Here is a 12,149-nt window from a genome sequence, read left to right as displayed (position 1 = left end):
TTTATTATAAACCCTAATTTCATTCCAAAAGGATATGAGATGAGAGCACATCTTCAAACCCTTGACTCCTCTAGGGAGAGTGGAGAAACTTTTGAACAAAGATGTATCGCACAAGGATATGATGAAGATGATTAAAAAGTGGTACATGGGTATGTTGTTGGTGTAAGCCCTATAGGCCAATACTTTTGGTACTTGTATCGAATTATTTATTAATAATAAAAGGCTTTTTCTTTATTATGTTTGTTTAATAAAGACCCTAGAATAACTAGTCCTTTTAATGTATCAAGTGTGACTTAATCGTGAGATCACATTAAACATAAGGACATTATTCTTAAAGTATCCGTAGTCGAGCTTTATTGTGAAGTGGGATAACACTAAAGCATTAATACTATTATGTATATAGACTGATGATCACATCTCATGGATCATGGATAAGGAGTTATCAAGTCTTAAACATAGGTATGAATGTTAAGAGTAATATTTATACTGGATTGACCCGCTAGGAGAATACTATATAGAATGTTATGCAAAGTGTCATAAGTTATTCTCATGGTGATAATGGTGTATACCACCCTTCGACCTGAAACCACTATGGACCCTAGATGTAGAGTCGAGTGCCTTATTGCTGATCAAACATTATCCGTAACTGGATTACCATAAAGACAGTTGATGGGTACTCCACGAAGCATGCTAAGGGACATGAGTGACCTAGATGGAATTTGCCCATCCTGCGTAACAGGATAAATATCTATGGTCCCAATATTGAACTGGACAAGAATGACACGGTCTATGCCTTGTATTCAATATAGACATAAGGGCAAAAGGGTAATTGTACACATAAGTATTATCACAAAAGGATTTGTTAGATCACATGACATTTTTGTGTCTTGGGTGGCAGTGATGTGTTTCTAGATACCGCTTACTATTTATTATGTTAAATACGTGATTTAACATAATTGCCAATGCCGCGAAAACCTATAGGGTCACACACAAAAGGACGGATTGATGAGAGGTAGAGTAACTAAGGAACATCGTAAGGTACAATGCACTTAAGTGAACTGTAGAACATCGTAAGGTACAATGTACTTAAGTAGAATACGAAATATGGTAAGGTACCACGTGCTTAAGTGATTTTGGCATATTATAAGATATGGGCCACATATACTTAAGTGGGCTTTTTAGCTTGCAGCCCACACAAGTGGTTCTATAAATAGAACCCTTATGCAGAAGCATTTGTGTAGTTGCAATTTCGTTTCTCTCTCTCTCACTCAAAGCCTTCATTCGTAGCAGCTAGCACTGAGATTGAAGAAATTCGTTCATGTGGACTGAGTAGAGGCGTTGTCATCGTTCAACGTTCGTGATCGCTCCGTAGATCTGCATCAAAGGTTACTATTACCATAAGAGGTAACGATTCTATCACTGATCATGCCCATTCGTAAGGATCACTAAAGGAGAAACTTTAAATTCCGATGCATTTTGGATCGCTCTTCTCCTTCATATGCCACATACTGAGATAATTAACATTCCTAGCTCAGGGGTCAAGAGATAAGAGAGTGTGAACAACTTTCATTCTCCTACAAATCTTATTCAACTGATGAAGTAATGGACCATCTGAGATGTATTAGGGCATGGGAAAACCCTTGTAGCTTGAATGATTATGAAGTTGAGGATAACTCAACCTCCTTTTCATTGATTATCACATTTCTTCCTTCCGAAGCTTGAAGGAGGTCACAAGAGAGATGCCTCGATTCCTAAACCATAGAACCAATGATATACATGCATGTATATGATGATGAAACATAAGCCAATAAGGTCAATAAAGAAGAGGGTAAATTTTGGGGTACAATAGTTGCCCCTATTCAATTTTCTTGCACCCGAGAGGTTGAAAAAAGTTGTAGTCTTTCAACCGTTCAAGGTGGGAGAGGATTGAATACCAAAAGAACCCAAAAATTTTCACTTTAGAGAAAAGGCCAAGAGGTCAGTATGCAAGTTTGAAGTTTATGATGTAAGTGAGAAAAAATGTTTAATCACAAAGATTGCTAATCTAACCGGGCTTATTCTTGAACAAAAGATGTTGTGTCAAGAAGGGATTAGATCACCAATAAAGGTAGCAGGATAAAATTGGATTTTAAAAAGGTTACTAGGATAGAAGTGGATTTAAAAGATTACCAGGATAGAACTGGATTAAAAATCACCAAGACTACCAAGTTAAACGAGTATGTCTGTGAACAGAAGATGTTGCGCCACTGAAGAGCTGGATCACCAACAAAGGTACCAGGATAGAACTGGATTTTAAAAGGTTACCATGCTAGAAATTGGTTTAAATATCACTAAGACTACCAAGCTAAACGGGTATGTCTGTGAACAGAAGATGCTGCGTTAGGGAAGAACTGGATCACCAACAAAGGTACTAGGATATAACTGGATTTTAAAAGGTTACCAGGATAGAACTGGGTTTAAAAATCACCAAGACTACCAAGCTAAACGGGTATTCCTGTGAAAAGAAGTGTAGCGGTAAATTTATGACCATTAAGCTATGGATAAACTTAATGTCAATAAAACCAGAGTCGCCACCGCACTTTTATTGTTTCCAAAGGAAAAGGGAAAAGTACGAACAAAACTCAAAGATAAGAAATTTTCAAATCAAAACAAATAAAATGCCAAAGATTACAGGTAAGGGGGTTGGTTACACAGAGGGAAGGTGTTAGCACCCCAAGTGTCCTAGGGACTCCAAGGGAGCCCTTTTTTATGTGTGTATGTGTTTTTTGTATAAAAGATGTTTGAGAAAAATAGAGTGTGGGGGTGAGAAAATAATTCATTGATCATATTTTTATGTTTGACAAGACCTTCGGACTTGTGCCTACGTACCAACATAAAAATGAAGGATCAAAACCTCGTAGTTCATGGTATCAATTTCAAAATGTGTGGATTGCTTTTAATCAAAACTTAAGTTAAAAGAGGCACAAAGGGGCCAAGAGTTTGAATGAGTGTTAGTTCTTTTTGTCTTTTGAAATTTTAAGTCAATATGATTAGATTTATTTATAAGTTTGATTTAAGAAAAGAGTTTAAAAATTGAATGGCATAAGGCCAAAGTTTCTATTTGAAATAGGTCTAAGTTTGAAATCACAAGCAAAGAAGCTTTTTGAAAAGGGGAAGAGATTTTGAAATTTAAGAAGTGTGAGGAGATGAAGAGATTAATCTTAAGCATAAAATTAAAAGTTAAGAGTTGAAAAGATCTGACCATTGAGATGCAATCCAACAGACAAGAATGCAATATAGAAAACCCATTTTCCCGTTGGACTTTGCATCAAGCAATTAGCAATATCAGACATCATGGAGATCAAGGCATCAAATAAAGATGGCCACATCCAAGCAAGCAAATCCCATAGCTAGTAGTCTTCTTTGTCTTCTCATGTATCAGATGAAATACTCCTTGATTAACTCAGAATAAAGTATTAGACGCAAGATCAAAGTAACAGTTGTATCAAGACCATGTAGTAGATGAATTCAAGTGGATCCTAATACTTGCATCAGATGAAAGCTCAAACCATAATATTTGGTATCAGAAATGTTGGCAATGGCCAAGTCCTTTTGCATATGGAATGTTGCCTAATCCTAAGTCCAAAAGTTCAGATCAAACCCAACAATCCACACAAACAGTTTTTAGGGGGTTTTGTTATTTATTAGGTATTTTAAGGTCCTAAGACCACAAACACAAACACAAACAAAGTACACAATCAAATATATACAATCACAATATATGCCTCAAATGAGCAAAGTGAAAATGGCATAAACATAAACAAGTTAAATGATATGTAAATGACAAATGAATGGTAAATGACTTGAAATTAAATTGCATAAAAATAAATGAGTTGAAAGATAAAGCAATATTAATAAGAGTAGTCAAATGTTAGTCAAGGTTAATTATATGTTAGTGATATTTTGCTTTTCAATTGATTAATTCATTCTTTGGAGAACACTCAACCATCTATTCACAAGCATGGGTCCTTGAACCAAGATATCTTCCAAAGGACCTATCTCATCCATACTTATATTGGTTCATCTAGCACAAGGTTATTGATGAACCAATTAACCTAAGGATCTTGAGATTTCATTGATCAATGAGAGGGATGGGAAAGAATGGGATGAAGACGCAGAGGGAAGGGAGATGAGAGAAACACAAATTGGTCATGGGAGGAATTTTATCAAATTAAAATCATTCATTCATTTTGGGAGACATTTCATCAATCCCCTAAATTCAATGATTTTAATCCAATAAAAGTCAATTCAACCTTGACCAAGGCTCAAACAAATAGTCAAACATCAAAAGACCATAAAAATGGCTCAACATAATTTTTACACAATTAATCAATTAAAAGTCAAATTAAAAATGCATTTAAATTCAATGTAATTTGGTCAAAACCTAAAATCTCTTCAAAACACCAAATAAATGGCCAAGAGATTTATCCTAGGTCAAAGGACCTTAGACACAAAAATTCACGATTTTTGAAAAGTTAGAAGTATTTTTAAATAATTAAAAATTACACAAACACAATTAACTCATGACAAATATCAAAATTAATCAAAAAAAATAATTTTAATTCAGAAAATGAAAGAGGAAAATATTTAAATATTTTTGATGAAAGTCCCATATTGTTTGGGTTAAAAATGAATTTAATATGAATTAAACAAAATAATCTAATTAAAATATAAAATCAGAAATTAAATAAAATGAGAAAAAACAAGGGCCATCAGATCTCCCTCATTAATTGAGGTGACATATCTGATGCCCACGCGCGTGTCATCCATGGCGTACCCTAGTCAATGCGTTGTAACAATGGTAATTAAAACCAATGGCCATGATTAAAACATTTCAACATCATCAGATGACTGGAAGGGCGCCAACGCACTACTGGAGCCCTAGCTTCTATCTTCTTCTCCGGTGAACCTCACCGGACTGGTCCACCACCAACCACCATGAAAATAAAAAATACGGACATGGATTCAAAGAAAAATTGCCCAGGAGCTCGAATCTGGCCTCAATTTTCTCCAATTCCAAGTATATAAAAAGATACATGGATTTGAATTTTGAGGATCATGAACTGAGTTGCTTCGATTTGACCTCAAAGCAACTCAATCTTGTTGCCTATATTGGTAGGACTTCAGCCAACCAGAAATCACAAAGAATGGTGAAGAATTGAGAGAGAATCGAAGGGATAAAGTTTCTGAAAAATCTCCTTCGAGTTGCTTCAAATTCACTTGGTTTTGATCTGGATTTGCTTGCTTTCTCTTCCTCTTGCTTGTAGTGATCAGCTGAAATGAAAAGGGTAATGAATTCTTAGAGTTTGAATTTCCAAAACAGAAGATGAAATTCAACTCGATTTCAATTGAAATCTTCAAGAATTCTATGAAATTAAGGGTTTGGATTGTTATGGCAAAGCTTGGGCAAGGTGTTCATGAAGTTCTAAGCTCATTGCACTTGTATTTATAAAGTTATCACATGCTCCTTGCATATTTCCATTTCAAATACAAATTTAGCAACTTCTTTCATGAGCTAGCATGGGCGTGTACAAAGCCCAAAGAATCATATGAAAAGGTCCAAAGTCATGCATATGTGATATTGAAAGCAATGCATTAAGCCATGCAATGTTGAAATGAGTTTGGTCATGAGATCCTTCCAAATGGTACCATGCATTACACCCATGCGCAAGTCCTTCATTCTTTGGCAAAATGAGATAATCTTGGACTTTTTGGAAAGGCTAGATCAAGGGGAAAAACTTTCATATTTAACACTTTTCCATTTGAATCTTGGATCATGATGAATTTTAAGGTGGAAGTTTGGGAAATCAAACATAAATGAATTTTTTCTAAGTACCAAGTCAAATGTTCACTTCTTCCACTTTGAATAACTTTTGCTATAGGCTTCAAATGGAAAACGTTCCTTCATCAAAGTTGTAGCTATTTGAAACCTATTAAATTTGGTCACAAATTTGACCTCATTTGGATTTGGAATGAAGGAGTTATGCTTTTTAGAAGTTGAGGAAAATCACTTATTCAATGGTAGTGGCCCAAAATGACCTATAATGTTTCCTCTTGGCAGATGCATTTTCAAGTTGAATTTGAACTTCATAGAAACATATAAGTTGAAGTAGACATATTTAATTTGATCATGGAATTTGAATGGCTTTCATATTATAAAAATTGAGCACGTTATGGTCCTTGGAAGTTGTTTGTAATGTCATAAGGAGTAATGTTTTACTTGGAATCATTTTCATATGACAAATATTATAGGAGATACGGTCTTGGGAACCCCAGTTTTGACCAGTTGGCTTTCTCTGGTAAACCACCATGAACCATCTTGCTAGATTGACATTATCTTGACTTTTGGGACTCATTGAGGATCACATATGTGTAATATGATGTAATATTAAGTATCCCTTGAAATATTTGATAAATTGATGAAGAAACTTGTTGAGGAAGTCACAAAAGATACCCATATGAATTAGGGTTTCCAAGGCAAACAAACTTCAAACTCTTAATGAATTATTAATCAAATGTGAAGATCATAGGGGTCCATATATGATGTCTAGAACCAATGTGAACCATTTCTTTATTGAGCTTGATGGAGCATATGTGAGCATACACACTACCTACAAAAGCAACAAACTATACATCGACATAATTTTTTCATTTTGGTTAGTAAATAAGGAAAAACAAAGTATGATACAATAAAATGTGCTTAGTGATCTCCCGCAATGTAAACCCAATGAATGAGGGGTAAGGATGATGCCAAGGTGTGATCCCAAAGCCAATGGATATGATGAGATAGCATGAGGGATCTTAGGGTCAAAATTAGGGTCTTATAAGAAGATGTTAAGCCATGTAAGAACCAGATCACCAACAAAGGTACCAGGATAAAATTTGATTTTGAAAGGTTACCAGGATAGAACTGGGTTTTGGGTCGGTAGAGGCAAATGAATCTTGTAAGGATAAAAAAGTATGGAGATATACCATGGGGCTTGATAACTTTGTCGGGGAAGCAAGGAAAATATCATTGGCTTATGTTATGACGCATGTTTGAATTTTTATATGGCGTAATGCTCCGCGTAAAATGGGAATGCTACACAATTTTATGGATATGGTATAATGATGCATGGTTTTGTATGAGAATAAATAAAACCACAAAAAATCAGCTGAAGACAAATCCTTGAAAGAAAATTCGGGACTCTGTAGGAAGGAGATCTGCAAAAATAAATTACAAACTCTGCTGAAGCAACTCAAGTATTAAAGCATACTCTGAGTGGAGACGCGTAATGGAGATTGGTCGCTGCTGAGGAAGATTACAAACGGGCCATTGCTGGGAATGAGGTGAACTTTTCACCGGAAAGAAACATTTCTTCTGTTAGAGACATGAGAAGTCTTGATCAATAAGTCTCAACAATGCAACTCTATTGGGGAAATAAAGAAATTCTCAATCAAGGATTAGTTGGGGAAAGAGAAACTTCTCATAACCAGGGATGAAACATTTCTCTAGGGAATATACAATCTTCCATAAGCACAAATGTTGGGGGAAACAAAGCAAAATTAAGAGTCGTTCTTGCTGATCCTTGCTTTCGTGCTGGTGTGTCGTATACCTGTGTGTAAACATCCCTTATGCAACACAAATCACAACCAAAATGTTCCATGTATTGCATGACTAACTTTGTCTACCATCCCGACCACGCATAAAATTACAAGCATATTCAAATGTCTTTTTATCATATTATATAAAGCATGAACTTTCCAAATGCAATCATTATCAAAAATGTGAATGTTTTTGCAAACAAAAACAGATAGAAGAAAAATAAAGAACACACTCTTGAATGAAAATAAACTTTTATTGATTGAGAATTTGCATGTAAATAGGCCTTTACAATGGGAGGAAATCCCTAGGAAGAGGTAATTGCAAAAAATAAAGCAAAAGAGTATTACAAGAATGGCAATATGAAAAACGGATTCCCATCAGATTCCGATTCTGCTATAATTCATTACAACCTTAACTCTCTCATTCCTTTTCTTTTTGAAGAAAATGATTCGAATTGATTCCTACCCTTCAGGGTTTCTAACTATAGTAGTGTAATGAAATCAACTGATCTAATACCAGACGTAGTCGTTCACTTTAAATCCCTAACTTTTACATGGATCGCCTTTTCAGTTTTTCAATCAACCAAGATACCATTTTTTGCCTATGTCACCCTTTCGAGTTTTCAACTAAGCGAGTGTTCTCAATATTTTTTATTTCTATCCCTAATTTTTTCACGAACCTTCTTATTCATTTTTTTTTCGGTTCGCCGGGATGCCAATTTTTTGCCTAAGTCGTCGACTTAGCATGTCCTTTTTATGCGAAGTATATTTTGACTATGTTTGGATTCACAAGGAATGGGAAGTCCTCACAATCCATAGTGGTGAGCATCATGGCTCCGCCAGAGAAAACTTTCCTTATCACCTACGACCCTTCATAATTCGGAGTCCATTTGCCCCTGGGATCAGACTGAGGAAGAATAATTATTTTCAAGACAAGGTCACTAGTTTAGTAACTCTGAGGATGGATGAAATTCTGGTGTACTCAGAGTTCAGATGTTCTACTCCATATCATGACATCTGATCTAACATTGTTGCAAATACAGCAAGACAGTTATGTAAATTATGATCCAGTACTCATATGCACACATTCACAGATGTCACAACATCTGCTAATATACCACCATGGAAAGAAGAACATCCAGTTCTGTCCAGCTAGTGCAAACACACAGTAGAGATCAAACATAGCCCTTATGTTTATTTATCCTGCCCAGTTATCAGCATGATGTCTCAACATTAGTTTGAACATCACCTGTCCCAACATTGCAGATGAGTGAACCGTAACAGACCAACCAGTCTATCAATATCAGCAGTCAATGATGAATGTCATAACATTCTGTTTTACATTCAGACTGCAGGCTATGTGTCATATCTGTTATTCCCTTCATAAACAGACTAAAACCAGACTGAGTTATAACAGACAAAATATAGTGTGCAGAAGGTAAAAACACAAGCAATTGTTAACCCAATTCGGTGCAACTCACCTACGTCTGGGGGCATACCAAGCCAGAAAGAAGATCCACTATCAGCAGTATTAATTCAGAGTTAAACTCCCCCATTTACAACTCTTCACTTAATCCCTACCCAATGCAATCTATACCTAGGAACTCCTAGATAGAAACCTCCAGTTTCCATTCCTATCACTACAATTACACTGTAATGTTTAAACAACTTGAACTTGCTTCACAACTTCGTTCAAGAACATAATAACTCTTGCCTACAGGCTTTGAGTCACAAATACTCTCAGTTTTGGAACACTGAGAAACACATGGTAACCTTCCCACAGGTTGGGAGGTTTACCTTACACACACCCCTAATTTTACATGGTTTGAGGCTTACAAAACCTAGGTTACACTATGCTATTTATAACCTAAGCACCCAACTGGATTTGGGCCTTCAGAAATTGTAGCAAACTTCTCCTTTGTTGTTACAAAGCCAGCAGAAAGTTTCTGCTACAATCAAGGTCTTCAATCTTTTAGTTCCTAAAATATCTCCATATTTAGTTCCTAAAACATCTCCATATTTAGTTCCTAAAATATCTCCATATTTAGTTCCTAAAATATCTCCATATTTAGAAATTGTTTATTCTGATTGAGTCTTCAAGACCTCCACAAATAGCATATGCTGTCAGGAATGAATGTCACAACATTCAGTTTGACGTCCAGAACATAGACCATATGCTAAGTCTGTTATTTTCCTGAAAAACAGACTGTGCTAAATGTTGTACTGTAGCAGACCAATCTGTCTATACTTCAATATCAGCTTACAGTAATAAATGTCAAAACATCCAGTTTGACATTTACACAACGACCTTATGCCAGGTCTGTTATTCTCTTGATAAACAAACTGAGATACATACTGAACTGAAGCAGAAAACCAACCTGCCTATTATGCAGTATATGCTGTCGCTGATGAATGTCATAACATCCAGTTTGACATTCAGACAGTAGGCCTTATGTCAGGTCTGTTATTTTCTTGATAAACAGACTGAAAATAAATATTGAGTTATAGCAGAACACCAACTGTTCTATTCCTCAGTATCTACTGACAGGGATGAATGTCATAACATCCAGTTTGACATTCAATAAGTCCTGTATTAGCTAAACCTGCAGTATACTACTCAGAATGTCATGACATCAGCCAAGACATCAGAGTACAATTAGATGATCTAACACATAATGCAGTCAATCAAACATCTCCACAGCATGTCACGACATCAGTCGAGACATTAGAGTCCAGTTAGTGTTTTACCATAAAATGTAGCCAATCAAACATCTACAAACTCCCCCTTTGGCAAATTTTTGGCTAAAACAACTTGGCATCACAACAGAGTCCATAGCAGCAGAAAACACACATCTAGCAGGAAATTAACCTAGCTAATACACTCTGAGCAGCAACACACTCACCACAAATAGAAGTTAAATAAAAACGTCACATTGCAGCACACATACAGAAGTTAAATAAAACTTCTAATTGCAGCACACATAAACACACTCACACTCATAGAAGTGGAACACAGCTGCAGCATGACCTCTGGATTAGAGGATCTTGAATATCTGTCCTGAATATCTGTTTAGCAAAACAATCTGTTGTCCTGGGGCATCACAGGTGTTACTCCCCCTTTTTGTCAAAAATGTTGCCAAAGCAACACTTAATATTACAGACCAACAAATACTGCATGACCATGTTTTTGAGCTCCAGCAGGTACATAGGATATCTTATGTTAAGACATCACACATAACATCTTGTGAACACTCTTTGTTGTACCAAAATTGCCTATATCTTTCCTTTTTATTCACAAGGTAAACTATCAACAGTTAAACAGCATAACAATAGTTTAAACAGCAACAGAAGCAACACAATTACTAGCTTTATAGTTACTAGTAATACACACATGCACAAGGGTACTTCTCCTCCCCCTAAATTTGTGCACCAAAAACAGAATTACTAGTTAAGGATGCAACTAGTAAGACACACAAATCCATATTTCCTTATGACTGTATGTTTCAGAAGGAAATAACAATCCGGTCAGACATTCTTCTTCTCACTCAGCCTTGACACACACCACATCATCCCAATAACTAACCAGGTGCCATACCTTGATATCTGAGAACATATAGACCACAAGCTTGATGATTACTTGCAGCACAAAGACAGAACTCCCCCTGTCATGAACAACCAACTCTCCTCTTGAAACTTGGAGATCACACATGAACATATCCAACACCCCAAAGTTGGACCTTCACATACTTCCTGATTCAAAGAGAACCCAGACCACTTGATGAATGGAAAACATAAGACGCATCTTCATGTCTTCAAGAGCACACCCTCTGATCAACCCTCTTGGCTGAACACATCCACACTCTGTGTCAATCTCTCTTCTAACCAGAGCAGAGAACCAAAATGTTCTAACATAAGTTAGGACATCCAAAGAACACCATCTGATAATCCTCAGATATCATTGGGTCACCAGCTTGATCCAAAAGGAACTAGACACAAATTGGGACATATACATTCTCATCCCGTTACACGAGATAATTTTCCATAGATAGCTCAGAACTCCTACCACAAGCTCCAAGAGATGAATAGAAAACACCTCCTTATGTCTTCAACTTACTACTTTTCTACTCAAAGTAATTTGTCTCAGACCTTCCTCAAGCATAATCAGCTGCCATATGTTGATTATCTTGATTCTTCGAACTCACTTCTGAGATAGACCAAATGCCACTGTTGATTACCTCCTTCATGAATCCTCATATGAAAAAAATCAAATGCCATTTTTGACCTCTCCATGTTTATCAGACTTCTCCCAAAGATATCCTGATCTTCCAAGTGAGACTTGAACTTCAAGCTACATGTTGAACAAAACTTAGATTTTCTAAAACATGAACATGTAACATCCTTTCTATCCAGCAACTCCAAAGAACTGCAACGAGAACGACCTTTTTGAAGTATCCAATTTACAACCTTGTAGACCCTTATATCTTAAGTTGATGTGCCACTTCACCAACTAAGATTCTGATGTTGAA

The sequence above is a fragment of the Lathyrus oleraceus genome, chromosome 2, assembly GCF_024323335.1.
Source record: "Lathyrus oleraceus cultivar Zhongwan6 chromosome 2, CAAS_Psat_ZW6_1.0, whole genome shotgun sequence".
NCBI lineage: Eukaryota > Viridiplantae > Streptophyta > Magnoliopsida > Fabales > Fabaceae > Lathyrus > Lathyrus oleraceus.
This window is presented reverse-complemented; position numbering follows the sequence as displayed.